Here is a 23,733-nt window from a genome sequence, read left to right on the forward strand (position 1 = left end):
AGTTATTTTTCTATCACATGTAAATATGTCACTACATAGCCTCACTTGAAGGGCGTTAGTTCTCCAAGACCCAAATTCAGTGGATTTAATTCCATGCGGTAGGGTTCAGTTCGCTAAGTGAGACATAATAAAGTTCTGACCTCAAGGCATATATTTTGTGGAGGATGAGTTTATCACATCGAATCTAGTGAGACATTGCATTTTGGAGAGAAAATGAAATAGCAAAATATAAATATAAATTTCAATAAAACAGTCAAAATAAGTTAAAAACTCAATTTTATTTTGACACTTATCACTATATATGAGAAAATAGAGTTTTCCTTTTGGTACAAGGATGTCCATCTTGAACACAAGGTTTTTGAAATATAAAAGATGATATTCTACAGAAACACATATGGTATTCCAATTCATTGTTACACTTGCTTTATTCTAGTAGTTTTCCTCATAGACGTATTCATGTATACCTAGACTAATATTGGAATTAAACATTTGAAAAATTTATTAACACTTGGCCTCTTTGTTTCGCAATCTTCTATTGTAATAACCTTGTTATTTTACTTCGTGACATCCAAGGGGATTATCATCAGCTTCCATAATTTGATCTCACAATAGGCATGATTTATTACATCAAAATAAGGATTTCCGTAAGTTTAAATAGATCAGCAGACTTGAGAGGCACATCTCTTAGTTCTTCAAGACAGCTCTTCTGAATCTTGAGACCTCATCTTGGACAAGGGGTAATACCTTCATGAACAGTTCCAACATGGTGCTTATTTTCAAACATTTGCCGACTTACTGTTAGAATAAACTACGACCCACATGAAAATGTACCCCTTTAATAATAAAGACTTACAAAGAAACAATTTTGAAAAAATGATTTTTTTCAAATATTTATGATATGTTCTTTGGAGAATATACTATGAGCTCTACTTCATGTGTGTAAGAATTATAATTTTTAGCACAAGAATTTTTTCTAAGTGTGAAATGCTCTATAATATGCTGTTATTATTGACAGAAAAAATCAAGATAAATCTTTTTATGATTTTTCTTGTATTTTTCTGATTAAGAAGAGAAATGTGACAATTTTATAATTCCTGTGATAATTAAATATTCGTGTCATAATGTATTTTAATTTGGATGTGATTATAACTCAGATAAAGGAATATGTGTTGCTGGGGTTCAGGGCAGGCCGCCCCAAGATGTGCCACTCTGGTCTGCAGACTATTTGGAGCTGAAGACAAGGAAGGCTCAAAAGACTCGGGAAGAGCATCCGACCTTCCCCCCCAAACTGCCTGAGGGATGTTAACATAGAAGGCCTGTCCCAGGACGGAGCTCATATCGTGTGATAGCTATAGTTTGATGTAAAACAGGTGTGATAAAAGGACACCAACAAACCACCAACAAAGCCATTTTTTGGGCCTAGCAAAACCCGTTTAACAAACATTTACATTCCAACTCTATGTAGACTGTCTTCCTCCCCTTTGAAGTCCCAGATCACTATGTCCTCCTTGTCTGTAGCTGAGGGTACTTCAACAGGCGGACTCAGCCAGATGGCTGAGTTACTCAGTTTCCTCTGGGTTTCTCCCATGTATACATGCTATTAAATTTTGTTTGATTTTCTCTTGCTTAACCTGCCTCTTTGATTATTTGACCAGCCATAAGAACTTTAAGGAAAAGCGATGGGGGCAATTCTCCCACTTCCCTGACAGTGTGCATTGCAGACAGCAAAAATAGTAAACTAGGAACCAGCCCTGTGGCATAGTGGTTGAGTTCAATTTGCTCCATGTCAGTGGTCTGGGTTTGCGGGTTCAGATCCTGGATGCGGACCTGTACCACTAGTCAGCCATGCTGTGGCAGTGACCCACGTGTAAAGTGGAGAAAGATTGGCACAGATGTTAGCTCAGGGCTAATCTTCCTCTTCAGCAAAAAAAAAAAGAGGAAACTATGTCAAAGAGTGCCAGATCAGACAAATTTGTTTGACTAAAATCTTTTGGAATATTACATACTATTCAATAATACAACTCTCACAGTACGTGCAAATACAATTTCTGTAACTGAGTCAGTCAAATGATATTCTGTCTTTTCTGCCTTCTAACACATTTCTTAAATGTATTTCTTACTCATCATCCCTAATCAACTTTGTCTAAGAGCTCATAGTCTTCCACCAGTCTATTCCCATACTTTCTTAAATGGTGATCCTTTCTTACTCTCCTTATTTCTGTAATCTTAGCTGACAAATCCAGTCTCTTCCAAAAGACAGCCACAAAGCAAAGTTATTTCTCGCTGCCTAATTTCTTAACAACACCTGATGATAGAATGTTGATAGGACCTCTTGCTTTCTTAATGAAATATGTGTTTTGGAACCAGACTGTATCTGAATTCTTTTACAAATAAAAGTTTCACTGGGTCAAATTAGTGAGTGGAAGTTTTAGTCAATTTTATATATATATATACACACACACACACACACACATATATATGTATATATGCATACACACACATAAAAGGCATATATTATAAAGCAATACATATGTTAATATATATTAATATTAGAGGGAAAGCCTACCAGATACACATTGCTTGCTTGTAAAAAGTGAAGGGTAGAGGAGAAAAATAATCGATGATTATTCTTAGGTTTTGAATTTGAGCAAGTGCACAGTCAAATTAGCTGAAACTGGGGTAACGGTAGAACAAAGAGTTCTATTTTGGCTTTGTTAAATTTCAGAAGTCTTTTACACACCAAAGTGTCAAGCGGAGAGTCAAAAGGCACTTGAAGGGAGAGCATACAGCACACGTAACTCAGCATTCTACCAACTTCCCTTCACTCTGATTCCTCAGCCCTCTCCTTCTGTTTCTTTCCTATGTCTCTGCTCCCAACCGTGGGCCTCTCTGTTGCGTGCACCCCTCTGGGGACTGGAGATTGGATTTCAGTTTTGGCTGCTGCTCTCAGGAAGGGAAGCCCTGTCTCCAAGAATTTTGGTGAATAAAATTTTGTATCTCATAAAGGTCACACAACAGCATAACGTGTGGATTTTTAGCTGCCAATGTTTATAATAAACCATTGTATAGCTGAGAATTTCTTTCCAGCTACGTGCTGGATGTGAATCAGATTTCCTCCTAAGTTAGCTTAAAATTAAAGTTAAAATTAAAGGTAAGATTTTGATTAGTATTCTAGTGATTTCATGCAAACTGGCTGGATTGAAATTCCTTTTAGTACAGAATAGTTCAAAGTTAAAATGGGATTGCCTGGATGATTTTCTTTCCCTTTAAATAACCACCCAGCTGTGTCTCGACCTGCTTCCTTCTATAATCTTTGTTGCAGAAGATGATGAAATAGCACTGTCTGTGTTAACCTGAGGAATATTGACATACTGAAGGATATTAGAAGTATTGGCATATGATGGTTGCAGAAAAATTTTATAGAGAACTGAGAGTAGATGGGTGACATGGGCCAGCTGTGTCCCTCCACCAAAGATATGCTGAAACCCTAACTCCCAATACCTGAGAATCTGATCTTCTTGGAAATAGAGGTCATGGCAGATGGAATTCATTAAGATGAGCTCCTACTGGAGTAGGGTGGGCCCTTATTCCAATATGACAGGTGTCCTTGTGAGAAGAGGAGAGAGACCCAGAGGGAGAAGACAGCTTGGTGCCAACAGAGACAGACTGAAGGTTGCATCTACAAACCACAGAATGACAAAGATTGCCGAGACCAGTCAGGAACTGGGAAGAGGCAAAGAAGGACCGTGCCCTAGAGCTGTCAGAGAGCCAGGCCCTGCCTGCAGAAGGAGGAGAACCAAACTCCTGTTTTTGTAGCCACCAGCTTGGGTCCTTCATTATGGCTGCCCTAGGCAACAAACACAGTGGGAAAGAAAAGAACGTATACAGTATGTGCTTGATAGATCACTTTATTATGCATGGCAAGCTTTTTCTCATTTTGTAGTACAATTAACACAGAGAACAAAGTGGAAAAAATCAAATAGTTCAGAGAATATTATTACCACTGTTTTAAAAGGAGTGAACATTGATCTCGGGTTGTGTTGTTCATGTAACACTGTTGGACTTCATTTTCTTTTTTGTGTTGGAAACCATTTATGGCTCAAATTCTTTTTAAATTCCAATATCATCCATAAGAGAATGCATATAATATGCTACTCTTTTGAATTATTCAAAAGGATGCTTTAAAAAAACTTTGGCTGTATTTGTTAGTTGAGGGCTAACATAACGTTGCCAGATGGGTAAAGGGTTGTGGAGTAGGAAGAATCATCATGAGCACAGAGCAAATCGAATCTCCCGCCAAGCCTGTGGATAAAGAGAGAGCATTCAGATTAAGTCATTGCTAAAACCCTTGTGCCCTCTTGTTTCTGAGCGTTACCTAAATGTAACTGACCAAGTGTTCACAGTTGCCTGTTTGTTGCCCTCTGCTTTGTCTCCACCAAATGTTAGTCAGGTTTATCTCCTTCTTAGGTGCCCCTGAACTCTGCTTACCTCCGAGCCTGAGCAAGCACTAGGAAGGGGAATGTGCCCCCTTACCGGCTTACCTGAGAATCGACTGACCACAGTGGACGCTTTGCCTACCAGTGTCTGCTGCTCGTTTCCCTCGGCTTGCCCAATTTCCCCTTAAAAGTTTCTGCTAATCTTTGCTTCCCTCTCCTTACCGATAGAAGGAAGGCCTTTTTCTGTTTGATTTTGAAAAATGTGCAGATTGTTGAGATTTGAGAGTTCTCCCTACTGCAAGCTCTTGCTTCTGGATGAACTTTCTAGCTGTCAAAGTTTGGATTTGTTTTGATTTTTTGATTTGACATGAAAAAGACCTTGACCAAAAACTGTGCCTACGTTAAGATCACTCACATGAAAAAGCGTTATTAAAATTATTCCAAAGTACTTATATAATCGGACTCTAGAGGAAATTGCTGCTCTCTCTACTACTTCTTTCTTTGTTCAAGTGCTTACGTTACTCGTCCGAAATTAGTTTGATGGTTTCCCAATGGACTTTTTTATTGTCCGTCTATACTCCCTCTCACTCTAGCTGCCATACTCCTGCCTGTGTAATGTGCCTAAAAAATCTACTCAACCGCATCACTTCTTTATCAAATGCTATTCTGACTGGTGATTGTCTGACTTTATAGTCATCTTTAAAACTAGGTAAGACGTGTTGAATGCAGAGACTCTGGCCTACTGGTGCTTATATCCCTGTGGCTATCTCATTGCATGCTGAAGATGTGGTCAAGAAATATCTGACGACTGAACGAATACAAATTTCCTTTGGACTCTTGCTTGCCAAAATAATAACACAAGAAACAGTCTCTATTTCTAATCGTTTCTTTCCAATCTTTTAAAGAACTCCTTTATTTCCACTTCTTCAAATCTCATAGCCAAACTCATTACACAAACAAGCTGCTGTTACTTTTCCTGGTTCTTCAGGGACTTCAGAAATATCCACTGCATGAATTTCCATCATCTTTTTCCTCCCCTTGTCACTTCGGACATGAGGTTCAGCGGTTCAGTTCTGCATTTTAGCCCACTTGGTTTTTCAGTTCGAATGCTATTCTCTCTCAAACTGAGGTAGCCAAATTGTCTTCCTCAGCATCCCCTACTTAAACCAAGGAAAATATACACACAAAGGATAATGCCCTGAAGGAAAACATCAACGACAGAGAAATGACAGCAGAGCATTGCCTCTTTTAAGGCATCTGTGCTCAGCACTTTTATTTGCTCCTCTAATCCTGAAAACTTGCATCCCTTTCTTTTTTCTCCCTTCCTGATTTGGTCTTTCTTTCAACCCATTGTTTAATCTAGCCTTTCCTAGGACCATTGCCCATGTTCCTTTTAAGCCTTTCTATTACCAACCTATTTCAGTTCTCACACACCTCTGCTTAAACAGAACCTGCACTTTTCATCTGTATTTATCTGCTCAAGATAATATGATTATATCCTCTTTCCTGATCAGATATCTTCAGCTATTACTTAAAGCCTAGAGAGCCAAGTGCGGACTCCTCACTCTGTCATTAATGGCAACTGAGAATTCCATTTGAAGAAATTCTCCAAGGGCATTTAAAATAACTGAAATCCTCTGCAACTAATCCACTTTGAATTGTCCGACTGTTTTATTTTATCTCCAAAAGGATTGCTTTATTTTGGAGTGAAATATTGAATCTTTCATAGAATTTGGAACACATAGTATAGTTTTAGGTCAAACTGGCTTTCGAAAGAGCGAATTGCTAATATCTCCTTAACTCCTTGTTGGTATTCTATTAGAGCAGTGGTCCCTATCCTAATTGTTTAAGGCAAAGCGTCTCAAACTTTGTGGTGTTATAAACCATACAGGAATCTTATTTAATGCAGATTCTAATTCACTAGTCGGAATACAACTTTAGACTCTAAATTTCTGACAAGTTTCCAGATGATGCTTGTGAAGCTGCCTGAAAGATCACATTTAGGAAAAAGTTTGAAACAGCCTCCAGGCGCAGATTTAGCAGCAGGGCGGGCTGCAGCCACAGTTATAGACGTTCTGATTCAGGGCCCTTATATAATATGTCTTTCAATAGTTTCACTAATTCTACAGAGTGGCTAAGTATTGTTGTAACACCTATTTTGTCCACGAGATAATTGAGGTTTAGAAAAGACGAAGAATAGTTCAAGGTCATGAAACTAGTGATCCGGAACAGGACGCAAACGCAGGTCTCTCCGTCCCCAAAGCAGAGGCTCCTCACCACAGTAGGACAGAAGATTTCTTTCAGTAACATTTATTTTTTTTAAAGATTTTATTTTTTCCTTTTTCTCCCCAAAGCCCCCCGGTAGATAGTTGTGTATTCTTCGTTGTGGGTCCTTCTAGTTGTGGCATGTGGGACGCTGCCTCAGCGTGGTCTGACGAGCAGTGCCATGTCCGCACCCAGGATTCGAACCGACGAAACACTGGGCCGCCTGCAGCGGAGCGCGCGAACTTAACCACTCGGCCACGGGGCCAGCCCCTCAGTAACATTTAGATCAGTAACTACACTTCAGGAGAGCTCCCCGGGGATACATTTCTTAACCTGGGGCTGCTTTTGGTTTGATGGCTTGCTTTTGCTTTTTCTTGCTGTAACTGTCACCATTGACTTTTCTGGAGAACAAAAATGTCACTAGACCCAGCTTACCTCTGTAATCCCGTCCTGTGGTACTGAACAGCATTCTAACGCTATTGCACTGGATATGGATATGGATATTCAGGATAATAAATTGATGGATCAGGTTGATAAGGTCTATCTTCTTGAGATAGCTGAGAATTAAAATACTCTCTCTGTATACCAACAAAAGGAAAGAGAACATTGTAGAGAATTGAGACAATGACAGTGCAAATATCTCACAATCAGGTCACTTAAAAAACTTAAGTTGGTAAAGCTCGTAGGACCTTATACAACATCTCCATGATTGTGTTTCAAATGTTTAGTTTTTCACTGTTTTCTGAGAAAAATGACGAAGAGAAGGTAAAAATGATCGTTTCCATTTTTACTGTTTGTTGAAAATGTTGTTGTTTTGTAACACACATGGTTCATAAATGATAGCCAACCACTGGAAAAAGGTTTGATAGCCTTTATAATGTTACCTCTAAGCTTCTACATTGCCCATCCTTGACTGCTCCAGGGCAGATGGATTTACTAATTCCAGTTTAGGTGGGATTGCTACTGCTCACTTGAGATTTATAACGAGCTTATTTTCTATTAAAACTCCTACATTGTTTAATATTGACTTCTGTTAATGCAAATATCTTCATCCCTCCTTCTCATCTTTTTATTGGGTGCCATTTTAAATTCATCTCTTTACTGTATTGGTAACATCAATGTTTGGGAACTTATCACATTAACAGCACATACCAAAATAATATGAGTTGTCAAAGATACATTGCATTCAGAAAAATAATAAATAAATGAAATTTTCTATCTTATTTATCATGGTCAGTTTATCGAAATGATTTCATCAGTCTCCAAAAGAATCAGCAGGTGGAAATTTACCACACCATATGTGCCTTTATCACCCTCTGTGCTCCATTAGACATATGTTACACTTAACAGAATTAGAATTTCAACAATTGTTTCATCAAGGTAATTATTTATCAACAAAGACACCTAAGATCTGAGGGAATAATTGTCTTCCTTAGGGTGGCATTGTGAGTTTCCATCTAAATGCTACTAGTACACAAGACTTTTGGGTCTTTTGCCAGTGTATCATAAATAAATAAAATCAATGTGTACTTGAGCTAGTCATTATACAGATATGTTTCAGAGCTATGTATTGGTTCTTATTTATAGAATAAATACTCAGAGAAGAAACTGTGGTTGTAGTGTACCACATTATCAGAGGAATGCTTACCGGGTATCTTCTCACATGCCTTCTAAATCTCTGTTAAAATAAAGAACAAATTAAAAATTTAATATGTGTTTAATTCCTAGTTTTCTAGGAAATGAGAATATCTTACCTCCTCAGATGAATCGGCTCCCTTGGAAAAAAGAAAAGAAGAAAAGAGTTAACATCTTAATTTTATAACTCTAGAGTGCAAAAAAGCACTTAGCTGCTACAATTATGATTGAACAAAATGGAAGCAAAGTCTTGGTAACTGATCCACTAAACTAGTTTCTTTTTGTTTAATGGCGTCTTTAAGATGAGTGAAGGGTAGGCTCTTACAATAACTAATGTGCTACATTCACATATCAATTCATTTTGGTTCAATTTCCTTTGCATGTAAAATGGAGGAAAATATAACCGTGAATAGAAGAGGGAAAAATGGAAAGCTAAACTTTGGATTTGCTGCAGACAAATGGTTTCTATATGACTATGTTTTGGTGACTCCAAAGCTATTCAAATGTTTGTTGTGCTGATAAAGTTGCCGTTACGTTTTTGGCTATTCTTCTTGATTTTCAATTTTTGCACTTCTGTCCTCTTACAGAAAGCTAAGGTGATAAACAATTTGTTTTTGAAGCATTCACTATAATTTGTCCGATAAATTGAAATATTATTATTATTTCTTGATGGACTTCTCAGTAACTAGACAAAGTAAACCAAAGTGAAAGAAATCAATAATTTTAACAGAAGAGGAAACAAAGGAGGGTGGAGAGGAGGAGGAGAAAAGAGTTTCAGGAAGGTCAGGTGTGTCCATTTTTATTTGTACTCAAGATTTATTCTCGGTCCTTAATAAACTTATGTAGCTGAATTCAAAGAAATTGTCTGTGTTAAAACATTAAAATTAATACAGCCATGTTCAGGTAAATGCAAACATAGGCCAGAACCCAGGAAATAAGAGAGATGTTTTGGAGAAGTAAGGAGAACATATTCTTCAAAATTCCATGACATACTTACAATCATGGCAACCAGGAGAGCCAAGATAAAAAAGACAAATGCAAGGATCTTCATGTTTGGCTGAGTCCTGTGAAGCATACATGAAAAATCAGTGGCACATTCATTCCTGCATTACAAATCAAACATTTGTTACTCAAACTAGGCTCCAAGCATTATGAAACATGCTAGAAATACCAAGACAACTGACACACATTGCCTGGCATCATGGAACTGAGAGACTAGAGGGGGACGTTGATAAGTAAAGATAAGTGCTCTGCTATGGAAAGCTGTGCTAAAAAAACACCCATAATGGAAATCTTAAACAGATCGAGTGAATAAGGGTATTAAAGCAAAGAAAAGGTAAATCTAGTGTTAGACTCTACGGAATGAGTAAAATGGGAACCTGCAAAGAAACATAAATGAGAGAGAGGATAGCGTGTAGGAAGCAAAATAGTTCAGCTGTAAGAAGGACAAAGAAGGAGCCAGGCTGATCACTCAGATGGTTGTGAGAGTCTAGCAGCCTTCCATAATGATGTTCGAGACAACAATGAAGGTGGAGTTGAAAGAAATGTTTAGAATGTAGAATGACAAGCAACAGGGAACGTTTTTATCATACGTTTAGTGAAAATGAGCCTGGTTTCTGACTTAAAAGTTTTAGATGGTGTAACCCTGGTATTAGAAAATTTGTGATACCAGGTGGAGAAAAATCAACTTGAAAACAAGTTTCACAGAAAATATATGAGGATGCTTTGAGAAATTGCATTGGCAAAAATGATTTAATCATCCAAACTCTCTTATTCAACACAATTAACCAAATCTGGAACTCTTTATATGTTTCCGTAATTCTGTATATGCAAGTGAACACAATTCTGTGGCTGCTGACAAGTAAAGAAAATTATTGATTTCTGAATTAGAAATCTAAATAATATTTTTCAAGCGAAAAGGTAAATAATGAGTAAAGACTTTTTTCTGATCAATATATACATTTTATAAACAGAAGTAGAATAAGACATCATATTAGACTGTACATGAATATATTACCTTTCGCCAAAGATGAGAATCAGGAGCCCAAAGAGCTGGAATTCTGATGCCCTGAGGAGTGATGTGCTTTTCTAGAGGGCTCACCTATTTAAACACACTGACATCATCCATTTGTCATTCTAAATCCTGTCAATTATTTGATTATATTATAAAACTGAAAATCATGCCCAAAGTCTGTGCCCACAGATGACAAAAATAAACTTAAGAGGGTGATTTTACAATAGCGGATTGTGAAGCAGAGTGACCAGGAACCAAATGTACCCAGCAAATGGCTCCCAGTGTTAGTCTAGGCACGTGTGAGTAAGCCAAAAGGAACAGTGTGCTAGAGTAAACAACGTGTAGAAATGAATTGAGGTGGTAAAAGTGTTTCCGTAGAATACCATCTGCCCTGTTTCAACAAAGGGGCATCCGAGATGGAACAAGTCTCTGTCAAAAATCGCATCATCTTATCAAAATGTTTCCTGTTGCCTGACAAACAGTGAAAACTGTCATGACAAAATCGGAGTCAGCATTTATTTCCAATGTGTTTCCTACAAAGGATCAAATTGTCCTTTTATTCTACTGCCTTTAGAGCATTTTAAGTCTGAAAGGGTATTAAAATGTTGGCAAAAGTTTGGTAGTCTTTTCAGTATTGTGTGATAAAATAATTCAATTTTTAAAGTCAAATGACCAGATGCACTCAGTACTGTTTATTAAACATAGTAACTAGATGCAGGTGTTTTGGAATTTAATTTCCTTCCTCTGAGTCTTTAGAAGTTCATGTTCCTCAACGGAAGCCATGTGTTGACATGAATACGCTAGACAGAAGGAAAAATTAGCTTTTACTAAGTCTCTAGGCTAATGTGGATAAAGGCTGACCTCTTTGCTACTGGTTGGAAAATTCAATGTACTCAGAACTGAGTATCATAAAATCATTGCTAAGTTAAGATAAATTCTCTATACCAGTCCATTGTTACTCAGCGTGTGGTGGGTGGGACCATCAGAATCAGCACCACCTGAGAGCTTGCCGGAGATGCAAATACATAGGCCCTGTTTCTAGACACGTTGAATCAGGGTCTCGGAAGTGCACTAGGAATCTCATTTTAACGATATCTCGGGAGATTTCCGCGTACCATAAAGTTTAAGGAGCCACATAATAGACACACAAATGTATTATTTGTCTGTAGACTTGACCCCATTAACAGAACTTAAAGTTTAATTTTATTTCAGGTGTTTTAAGGCAACATTCACTAGGTGAATATTCTATGGTATATTTGAACACCTCATTAAAATTTTTTGTTATTCTCTAGCTAGTATACAAAGCCAGAGAGATGCCTCATTAAGGCAAACAGAGAATTAAAGTCAAATTCAATTTTAATCAATCTGATTGTTCCTTATTTCATTGATTTCTAAGCGTTGTAGATAGGCAGGATCTTCTCAAACGCTTAACACATCTGTCTTGACATATTCTGATGGAAAAGAGATATACAGACTTCAGTAATGATGAAATAATTCCGATTGTCAAAAATAAACCGTGCTTTATTCATTTTGGAAATGTCAGATGACTTTCTTCCTTCCTTCCTTGTTTCCTTTCCGTTTCCCTCCCCACTGACTTTCTTCCCCTTCTTCCTTGCCTCACCTGTTTCTTCACAGATTCATTTAGCCAATGGTACTAGTCACTATTCTGATAGACCTGTGAAAGTCACAGCCGAGTGAAGAAAACATGAACTACTGCTCCACAGGCACAGCCACCAGATGACAGCAACAAACACAAACTGCCAGCAATAAAAACTGATAGGTGCTGATATATACATTTACAGCCTACAAGTAAACCTAACTCAGGCATACTTTCGGTTGGGACACCAAAACGTAGGCTTTCTTCCGCCCGTTGTTTTCTGCTCTAACACCATAGGAAGTATGGGGATTATGGATGACAGTGGGAAAGAGAATAGTGGACTTTAAACAGCAGAGTAAGCTTCTTGTATTAGTTATGGTTTCATACTCTAGGAACAGAGGTCATTTTAGAAGATTGACAGACCAGAATATATCCTGATACTTTATAATTAAGTAAAACAGATATCTTATCCTCTGTAAACAACCACCATGCAGTTTGATAAATGCCAGGCCTTTCATTTAAAAGGGAAAAATCAATAAGAGCTACTACTGAATCACAGGTGTGACATTTAATTGGTGGCATAAGAATGCAACCTGCGAATGGGTATTAACGGTGTTTATGCTGGATTGTCTTTCTCCTTCTCCTCCTCCTCTTGTTTTTCTTCCTCTTATTCCTCTTCCTTCATTGCTCCTACAATGACAACACGGTCTACAGTCTATGACAAAATCCATGATGTTGGTTTATTTTACCAAAGAACCATTTTGTGTTATGTTCTCAGGGGAATTACTGAAATGAAAAATACTGCAACTGACAAATCTAGAACAAGGTATGACGGCCTACTAGATAACATGAAACCTCCTGGGCACTGGGAATACAAAGTGACAGTCTCCTATTTCTGCCCTCAGGGAGTTATCTTATGTTATGGACTGAATGTTTATGTCCCCACAAATTCGTATGTTGAGGCCCTACCCCACAATGTGTTGTATTAGGAGGTGTGCCCTTTGGGCAGTAATTAGGTTTAGATGAGGTCATGAGGATGGAGCCCCCCATAATGGGATTAGTGCCCCTATGAGAAGAGGAAGAGACACCAGAGCTTCCTGCCTCCCCCATGGAAGATGTAGGAAGAAGGCAGCTATCTGCAGACCAGGAAGAGGGCCCCCACCAAGGACGCTTCTGGCACCCTGATCTCGAACTTCCCAGCCTCTAGAACTGTGAGGAATGTCTGCTGTTTAAGCCACCCAGTGTGTGGCATTTTGGTAGAGCAGGCTTAGCTGCCTGAGAAATCTTGTCATTTGTTTAACAGACATGGTTAAAGGCAACCATAGACAGAAGAGTCCAGGATAGGGCTGAATATATGAGTCCAAATTAAGAAAAAGTTCTCTAGACTGGAGCTGAGGATTTAAGAGCTTACTGACTGTAATGAAAATTGTGAAATTTGAAGAGACCATATAGAAAAAGAAATGTGTAGAGCAGAAGAGAATTAGGCTGAAGGCAAAAATCCTAGATAACAATTGACAGGAAATGGAGAAGTCTGTGAAAATCTCCCAAAAGTGAACGAATAGCAGAAGAACAGAGAATTTCCGGATGATTTGTAAATTGTGGAAGCCAAAGGGAGGAAATTTCAAGTAAGAAGCTCCATTCATAATCCAATGTTACAATGACCTGGGAGTTTGCTCACTCTTTTTAAACTACAATTTTCTCACCTGGAGTAATTATGCTAATAGTTGGGACTGGATTAAATGAGAATGTACATAAGTCACATTGCAAATAGAAATTGTTCAATTACAAACATTAGGGTTCGTCATTTTTTTTTATTTTTATCACCATAATCTTCATAAGAAAGGCTGTCTTCATTTAAAAAAATTCTCTAAGGATGAGGGAAGAAATGAAGACCAAAGCACAGTGATAAACATCCTTGGAAAATATGACAGTCCCACAACCTGGAAGAATACAGGGAAAAAGTTAGAAGTCTGATCAGACAAAGATCAATGTACAGAAGAGTGGAGGAGGTAAGTTCAAGGCAGTTATGCCAAATGGACTCAATTTTCTCTACGAATGATTGTTGTCTGGAATTGGCTCATGGCTGAGATGAGTTAGATGCTTCAGAAAATTAGGACTACCTATTGAGAGGAAAAGGTGAGAGGTATATGACCAAACACAAGAAAATGATTTGGAAAACAGTACCACATTCCATGTTTAGAAAACATAAATGAAACTATTTTTTCCCCTACACACCTGAGTGTTCTCAGTAGAGACGTATAAGGATATTTAAGGACTTTCCAGGAGTGAGCTGTTAGCAAATAGGGCTCCTCAAAACCAGTGGTCACAGGAGTTATTTGAGTTATTACAAGTACAGATTAAATGAAAAATTTGAAGTCTTGAATTAGAAAAAAAGGAACTGAATTAAAAATGAAGAGAGAAAATAAAAGTATGTGGAAAGATCAAGGGCCTGGAGGTTTCTGTAAAGTCAAAGGAAAGGTATTTTTGCTTCAACCCTGGCCCCTTCCAAAATATACACAAGATCATATTCTCTTCCAGTGGCTTCCATCTGAAACCAAAGTGTAAACTTGACCTGCAGACCTCTCACAACCTGCATGCCCCTTTCTCTGTGACCTAGTGTCTTTGTATTCACTTCTTGCCTTCTTCTCTGTCTGGGCTGGACTTCTGGAAGTTTCCTCAAACACAGCAAAGAACTTTCTTTTACAGTGAATTTGCACCTGCTATTCCTTCTGCTTGGACTTTTCTTCCTTCAGGCTCACTCCCATGATTAATGCATAACTTTTCTTCACTGTCACTCTACCATAGAAGACGTTCTTGACTCTCCTATTCAGAATTGCCTCTGTGCCCCCTCCCTGCCTTTTATTTCTTTAGCTCACTCTTCACCACCTGAGAGATTGCGGATTATTTGTGTGCTTCTTGTCTGCCACTCTCAACTACAATGAAAGGTTCATGAATTCAGGGCTTTTGTGCCTTTTGTTCCCTGCTGTGACTTCAGCATCCCTCAGAGTGCTTGAGGGCCAGCCTCTCGATAAATAGTCAGTAAATAAATATTTGTTGAATGGAAGTCATTGTGGACACCACTGCTGGAGGGCATCAGAAGGTTATGTTCTCAGTGGGTGCCTACTGCTGTGCAGTGACAGTAGGGGTCATCTTTGGCTCTGTGCGCTGAGGTAGGAAATGTGAGGACCCAGGAAAAGCGTTAGGATAGGTACTGTGGCAAATGGAACCAGCAACAAATCAGGGAAATGTAGGAACAAAGTTTCCAAAGAACCGAGCTGAGGTTGTGGATCATATATTTGTAGGATTGAAATAAGATGAAATGAATTAGAATTAGCTGCCAGCAAAGAAGCTCTCATAGAAAGCTGCTTCAGTGTTACATAACCCGGGAAAAGGAGGTGGTTAAAAGAATGCTTACTTAGCTTAGATTGTCAATATGAAAAATAGAAATTAAGATTAGAAACGTAAGATTGTGCTTGAAAATGATTTCTTTTTGAAAGGAAGAAATGGGATTCTGTTATACAGAAACAGCAGTGAAAACAGCTTGATGGTTACAAATTACAGCCGTCTCATCAGATATTAGTTAGGAAGCCAAGTAGCACGAAAAGATAGGGACGAAGATGATTAAGACTTAGCAGCGTTTAAAGGAGAAGAAATTATTGCTCCATGTACAAAACTGATCAGTGAAGTAGCTTTCTTCTGCTTTGCTAAATTATATATATAGCATATGCAATTCTCTACCTTGGCGTTGCTGTTGAGTTGGCTGTAAGGTGAAGGATACACAGAAGTCACCCAGGGCACATGTATAAAATACTGAGATAAACAAGAGAGCAAAGACTCTGAGCACCATAGGCAAATGGTGATCCCCCGAGGCAATGTCTATTTGAGGGTCAGGGAAGGGATTGTATATGGTGTTTCACTCTTTGCAGTGTAAGGAATGGTATTTCTCCTGAAAATGAGTATAACATTCTTGGTATATTACATGTAGGTAGATATTTTGTCCACAATCAAATCACTTAGCTTTCCTCTTCTGTCATATAGTAAAATCCTCATGATGTTGATGTATGACATAAAGTTCCTTGTCTTCTCCAGAAAAACTTCACGAACTTTAGCTGACTTTCTCCTCCTGTGTTGGACAGGGTCACCGCTTTATTATTCTTGGTTAACACCTCAGATCCACATAGTTAATCACCGTCTTTGTTTCCCAAATTTTCTCTCCTCTGTTCATCATAAACAAAGATTCAGAGCATTTCTTTTCAGATGAAAACAGATTTTGACATTTAGGATATTTCTTAGGTGTGTAGCATTCAAGCTGCCAGTACAGAAACTTATTTCTTCTAATTTTAGGAATCGTATCTGTAATTTCTATGGGTCATCGATGAAAATCATTCACATCCAAGAAGTAGGAAGCTCAGAAAGGGAGGTGATGTGCCCAAGGTCACATAGCTTGTTCATGGCAGTTCTGGGACTCCAAACCTCATGTTGTATATAATTGTCTGCTTCCTACGTTGAGTCTCCCTCTCTGCCACTTATTCGTGATGTTTGAAAAGGTCCACTCAGCCAAAAAGCCTTCATGAAACTAAAGGCAGATATGAACTGGAATGTTGGCTAGTGGTTTCATTTCTTTCAATTTCAGTTCCTTTTGTGAAATGGAGATGGGATTCTCTGCTTCTGCCTCCCTCAAGACTGCTGCCAGAATCAAGTAAAATGAAAGTCAGGTGAACACTTGGGACAGTTCAGTTAGATCTTACTTATACACTGTGTTAATAGTGCTATTTTTGGTGTATTTTGGCTATTTGATCTGTGATTTAACTTCTGTCCTAGAGAATTTTATTTAAATTTATTTTACTTTCTACATGCAAAATGATGAAGCATTTTTTGCTCTGGTTAATTGAATTATCTTTTCTTTAAAAGAAAAGTAAGGAACAAGCAAAAACATAGAACTTCCCAGAAGGGGAAACGGATCATATTCATTTGTCCTCTTGTGATTCCATGGGTTCCTAACTGTCTGATGTTGATTATAAGCCTGAATATATTAAAGGAAGTTCAACTGCTGGTTAAACGGATTTATTTTGTTCTCTTAGGAAAGAAATGTATCAATATTTACACTAGAATTGATTCTCCTCTCTTTGTGGGTTTATATCTGTGCAAATCCAGATGAACTAAAACTTTACTTAGATAATATCTAAATGATTCCCAGTTGACCAAGCCAAGAAGTTTTTCTTAAAAAATCCACTGTAACGCTGTCTATGTTCATAAATTGAAATTCAGAATTGAAGAAATTCTCTGGTAAATTAAGTCTTCCAGAAGAAAATAACTGAATGTAAAAAGTAAAAGAATGTATAAGGAGAGTGGAGAATTAGCAAGCAAACTGTCTCAGGTTTTCATTTGTTTTTCTCATCTGGTTGAGATAGCCCAGGGCTTTTGTCAGGGACAACTCAGCTTATTTTCCCATGACCCTGGGCTGGTTGCTTGACCCTCAGGGCATCATTTAATTTCAAGCGTACATGAAATGACATATGGAGAGTGGTTTATATAGTACCCATCACATATGTCCAGAAGAATAAATGTTCTAGTAAGTTCCTTTTTTGATTTGTCTAGGTATACTTGACCATAGATTACTGCAGAAATTAAAAATGGAATCACTTAAAACAAGATCTTAACTCTTGAAAAATGTTCACTTCATATAGATTATGTAAATAGGCGTGTAGAATCAATTTGCCTTTAGAATTGCCGGGGGATAAATGTTGAATGAACACATGACTATAACAAAAGTGGTAGAGGAAGAGAATATTATTAGAAGGTTATTAGACTAATTAAAACTTTCTAGGGGCTGGCCTGGTGGCACAGCAGTAAAGTTCACACGTTCTGCTTCTACGGCCTGGGGTCCCCCGGTTTGGATCCCAGGTGTGGACATGGCACTGCTTGGCAAGCCATGCTGTGGCAGGCGTCCCACATGTAAAGTAGAGGAAGATGGGCATGGATGTTAGCTCAGGGCTAATCTTCCTCAAAAAAATAAAATAAAAATAAAATAAATAAATAAAACTTTCTAAAAATAAAATGGCTTTCACTTAGAGATCTTGTTTTGAAATGCTCACTAAGAAGCTGCTCCTGCTATAAAAGATTTAGAATGGATTTTTCCAATGTGTAAATTTAAGAATAATTGCTGTCTTTTGATGCAAATTGTCTCAAATATTCTACTATGTAATTTACATATGCTCGAACATCATCTTCATAAAAACCTGCAGAATTAGTATTACTAACTTCATTTTCAGTTAATGACAATGTCGTTTGGAGAGGTTAAGTAATCAGTTGCTGAGCAGGAGTTGGACTAGAAGTCCCCAGACTCTTTCCTGGCCCTGCAGACTTCTCTAGTCCAGGGAGGGAGGGTCACATAACCACCTGTGGTTTGGGATGAGAGTACTTCACAGCTTTTGCCTTCCCCTGTCGGTCCATGTGGCTGCTTCAAAAAGAGCAGTGAGCCATTCTGTGCTTTTGGACTAGGCTGAGATCTCAGATCACTTAAATTCAAGAACTCTTTACCTGAGGTTTGTAATTCTTCCAAGTTTAATTGGATAGTTGCTCACTTTTCTTAAAAGATAACTCCAGATCTGTTTGTTAAGATACTATTTACATATCACATCAACAATATGATAAAGTAATTTTTTCTATTGGATTTAAATATTTCATTCAGAAGAAATGGTAAGTAATCATTTGGGATAAGAAAGAGTTGAGTTGTAGAATAAATTCTCTTACTTGAAGTAATAAGCTGAAAAAATACCATCTATTTTAGGTAGATCTTTTCTTTTAGTCAGCTCAATTTTTTTGTTACAAAATCAAGCATGTTAGAGAGGTACAAAATAAAAAAATTACTTAAAAATACCACACTAACTTTATTTGAGTAATAAATACTAACATCAGTGAGGACGTCAGTAGTTTCCTAAAGTAACAAATTATGAAATAGCTTTACTTAAATGGCATAGCACTAGTTTTATAAAAATAATTTTATAGAAAATCAGGGGCAATGAATTGAATGTTCAGAGTCCAAGCCACTAGCTTCTGGAAAACAAGCATTTTTTAAGAATTAAATAAGTTAAATATTTATCTTCAGAATGTTCTCTCTCATTTTGTACCAACATTATAGCATGACTAATAATATGTCTTATTTCAAAGACATTATGAATCCTAAATTATCTCCACCATTTCATATGCTGACAGAGTGTAGACAGGTGACCAAAATAGACCTGGACAGTAGGCCAGCAAACTAAACCTTGTATGCTCTTTGTCAAAATGACAGACATGGCTTGAGACTCTCAGTCTCTGTTTGAGACTTAGCACTATAGAAAGGAGAAGGCAGGCTTCTGAAGGAAATGATTGGGGAGCATCCAGGCTCCCCAAGGCCACCAGGCTCCGGACACGATCCATGACGGTCCTCCCTGCTCTTTCAGAATGTGCTCACACTGTGGCCTTTTCCACCACAGAAGATGTTTCTTGTTCTGGTGACCTACATGACTCCTAACTCAAACACTCATTCAACACCCTTAAAATTAGTTCTCAAAGTTTAATGTTCATCAGTATCCTTTGGAGGCCTCACTAAAATACAGACAGCTTAGCTCCACTTCAACCCTCCTGCCTCAATAGGTGTGGGGTGAAGCCTAAGAATCTATAATTCTCATAATTGTCCACGTGCCACTGATATTCCTAATCTGGGGTTAGCCCTTTGAGAATGGCTCCTCTAAATGATATTGAGAGGGTTTCCAAAGTGAAGCTATGGTGAAGGCAATTGGCAAGCTCTTGATTTGGTGCAGGCTTGATGTGAAATGTTGCCTATGAAGTCGCATACCCATTTTCAGAGAGAAGAGGGTAGAATAAACAATATATGCTTCTTAGGAAGATAGTCAACTTAAGTCACTGAGAAATGATTTTGAGTCACCTGTGTGGTTTTCCCATTACTTCCAAGCTTGAATATTTGGTTGTGAATTTGCCAAGAATTATCAAACTATTGTATAACAGTAATAAAAAGTTGCTATTTCTTGCGAGAGTTCTTCAACTTTAAAAGAAACAGTATCTTCTAGATATTGTTAGAACTCCTAGAGGATTCCTGAGAAATTAAAAAATAATAATAAGATAATTTAAAAAATCTGGTGACACCAAGAAATTGAATCTTCAGCATTATTCTGTGAATATCAGTAGTTACTATAGACATGCTCCCTGTTAGTTACCTACTTCATCATTAGTAGGTGACTTCGAAAGAAGGATTCAAATAAAAGCAGTAAAATGATTTTTTATTCATACTTATGTGAATTGCCTTTGCTAAACAAACGAGAAGGATAAATGTTATCTGCTGTTTAAATGGTAGTATCTCCATTATGAGAAAAAGTGAAAATTTAGGGCATAAAATTGATATAGGCAGGGTGAAATGATAAGTTTAAGTGCTATAAAAATTATTTTCTAGTGTATTAAAGAGGAATGATTTATAGGCTACTATTAATAATCAGGATTAGGTATAAATAGTGTCAATTAAATACAGTTCCTATAAACCTTATGTCTCACCATTTCTTCTGTCCTCTTTATTCTTTTCTAATTAAAAAATAATTAGATGTATTTTCCCCACGCATTGCTTATATCTTCTAGGAATGGAAACAGAAAACCAATCTCACATAGAGAGAAGCATAAAGACGAATTTACTTTCATTTTATAGGTTTGCATGTTTCAGATAAAAAATTTCCAATTGGTAATAAATATGCAGCCATGTTTAATTGAAATGTCAGCACCATGAGGGAGGGATTTGGTCTATGGAATTCAATGTTGTGTTTCAGAGCCTACGATAGCATCTGAGGCATAGTTCTTCCTCAATACATGTTTGTTAAATGAATGAGTGAATAGACAAAATTCATTTCTGTGGTACATGGATAATTTTTAAATTTTAATAACTAAGGATTTATTTTAATGTATATTAAAATATAGAATTAAGTCACCAAACCTGGGTAGAGATTATAGAAAGAGATTTGGGTAGAAATTACAGAAAGTTCCTATTAACAGATTTATTTAATTTAAAAAAGTCTTGAGAAAAATATTAAATATTACCCTAATTAATTAAAATCACAAAATGATGAGGTCTCCACTCTATGTGGGAACTAACTGGGGAAGTATTTAGTGGATTAGTTGAATCAGATACAACTAAATATTCTTCAATTCAATTGATGATCAGATTAGGATCAGTGCATGTATTTGTCCTTATTTTCAAGTTTTGTGGATGTTGAATGCCTTTTTGATCAATGCTGACTGTACTCAAAGCAATAACATAGGACATATTATGTTCATATTTGAAATCAAGGTCTTATACCTAATGGGATTTGGAGCAACTGTTCTCCTGAAAACAAAGAAAATCACAGCTGTGTTAAATCCTGATTGAAGAGAGACTTATAATCTGTAATCCCTATATAGAATTTTTGTGTCGTAAGTGATACATAATACAAAATGGTGGTCCAAAAAAGTCCCAAATTGGGGAGTGGAAGGGAAAGTGATGAACCATAAATAAAAACTCCATACAGAAAGATGACATTTTAAGAACTTGGGTCACAAATATACAACAAATATATGTTCCTGGAATTCTTTTCACATTATTTCACAGCAGGTAAGACAATAAAAACATCATCTATTTCAGATTCAGGGATGAAAAACAATACTCATATGAGCAAATGGGAAAATATCATAACTGATAGAAAACATACCTGTTTTATCAAACAAAAATACATTAATATGAAATTTACTTGATGGCTTTAAAAAACCCACATTATTGTCCTGCTTATGTTTCTGAAAAAGTAAATAATATTTATTTTAAAGTAATATAAAAATGAAAAGTTATTTATAAATGTATCTAATGGAAGAAGTTATGACTTACTTGTTGGGAGATTTTGGCAGACTGCTTTAAAAAACGAAGATAATAGGGGCTGGCCCCGTGGCCGAGTGGTTAAGTTCGCGCGCTCCACTGCAGGTGGCCCAGTGTTTCGTCAGTTCGGGTCCTGGGCGCGGACATGGCACTGCTCATCAAACCACGCTGAGGCGGCGTCCCACATGCCACAACTGGAAGGACCCACAACGAAGAATATGCAACTATGTACTGGGGGGCTTTGGGGAGAAAAAGGAAAAATAAAGGAAAAAAAAAACGAAGCTAATAATGCGTAAGTATTACTTGTGAAGTTTTTATTCATCCTACAGAGTCAGAATCAATCAACACACTCTATACAGGAATACCTAGGCTTTGCCTGAAGGAAAGTGAATTTGACCTAAAATTTTGTTCTCCCAGATAATTAACTCATTATATTCTAGTTAAATAACTTATGCTACTTTCTCAATTTCATATGTGATAACTGAATTATAACACTTTTGTAAATACCAGCAGCAAAGAAGGAACATTTTATTTGTCTTTTGCACAGTTTTCTTTTCTTTCTTTCTCTCTGATTTTTAAACTAAATGCATAGCAGGAGAACAGGGTAATTCTTTGGGCAACACTGAAGGAGCTTTGGGCATCTGCTATGTACCCACGGACAAGAGGACATCTAGAAATTAGCACTTAATATGGATTCAGATGAGCATGAGCCTCTCACTCCAGAAGGAGCTCTAATGGATTCCTGTCATCGTATTCACAAGCTCTTGAGGGCTCACCGTTACTCTTGTCCTAACATCACAATTATTGGACCACTAGTGGAGAAACAATGAAAAAGTCTAAAAATCGAATCTTAGTGTGTTTGGATGCAAAGATTTTGGTTTATTACCCTCATTTTTTTTGCAATGATTGAACTTCAAATTTTCTTTGATGTTATATATCTAGTGTAATTGATCACAAACCGAGAACGATTAACCCAGAATATACTACGTGGTATTAGGTGCCAGGAATTGTCTTTATAGTAAAGTGCCTACCTCACTGGAGGAGACGTACTTTATCTTCTATGTAAATAACAAAAAGCACACAAAAATTTAACTTGTATGGCATACTTGGAGAACCAAGGGGAAACTCTGATTTTACTGTCTCACAGCAAAAAAAGTTTCTAAAAACTTATTTCTAGGGGAAGTTTAGTAGAACAAGGCTTCCCTCAAAAATTTATTCCAGTTTCAAATACAAATACATTGTTTCAATATTTCAAATACGTTGTTATGAGTAAACAATGATCACAGTACTTTTAAGTTCTCAGGAACACTGTGACATATGTGCTTTTGAATGTCATAATCTATTCCTTGCTAGTGGCACCTCCTTACTTTTAGCTGAGGAATCCTGCATTTTAAAAGGCATGATCGAGGGGCTGGCCCAGTGGCGCAGTGGCTAAGGTCGCACGTTCTGCTTCGGCGGCCTGAGGTTCATCGGCTGGGATCCCAGGTGGTGACATGACACCGCTTGACACTCCATGCTGTCGTAGGTGTCCCACGTGTAAAATAGAGGAAGATGGGCATGAATGTTAGCTCAGGGCCGGTCTTTCTCAGCACAAAGAGGAGGACTGGCAGCAGTTAGCTCAGGGCTAATCTTCCTCAAGGAAAAAAAAACAAAAAAAGGGATGATTGAGGCCATCTTCTAGATAAAAAGAAAGGGGAGAGAGTGGTTATGTTTAGTGGAGTTTAAGAAAAAAGAAACCATTGATCCTGCACAATGTTAGTAACTGAAGCTTTGCTGTTGCTTTTAAACTAACTTACTCATATTAGAAATAGAATTCTCACTGTAGATTTATCCTAAAATTGGCTACAGATTTAAGATGGCACAAATGCCTGTCTGTAGGTATCTCTTATTTATGGGG

At 37.4% G+C, this 23,733-nt stretch overlaps 1 long non-coding RNA gene across 2 annotated transcripts; it reads right to left on the reverse strand.

Annotated features, from left to right (window-relative positions):
- Positions 1-3,892: 3,892 nt before the first annotated feature.
- Positions 3,893-10,459, reverse strand: LOC111772692 (uncharacterized). 2 transcript variants are annotated; one of them, XR_002806694.2, is made up of 6 exons: positions 10,354-10,459; positions 9,334-9,400; positions 8,456-8,476; positions 8,350-8,379; positions 7,137-7,279; positions 3,893-4,302 (listed from the first exon to the last, which is right to left on the reverse strand). It is a non-coding gene; the product is annotated as an uncharacterized lncRNA (long non-coding RNA). The 2 variants fall into 2 exon arrangements; XR_011436812.1 differs by lacking the exon at positions 3,893-4,302 and adding an exon at positions 6,752-6,924.
- Positions 10,460-23,733: the final 13,274 nt, after the last annotated feature.

The sequence above is a fragment of the Equus caballus genome, chromosome 3 (assembly GCF_041296265.1).
Source record: "Equus caballus isolate H_3958 breed thoroughbred chromosome 3, TB-T2T, whole genome shotgun sequence".
In the NCBI taxonomy this organism is placed as follows: Eukaryota; Metazoa; Chordata; class Mammalia; order Perissodactyla; family Equidae; genus Equus; species Equus caballus.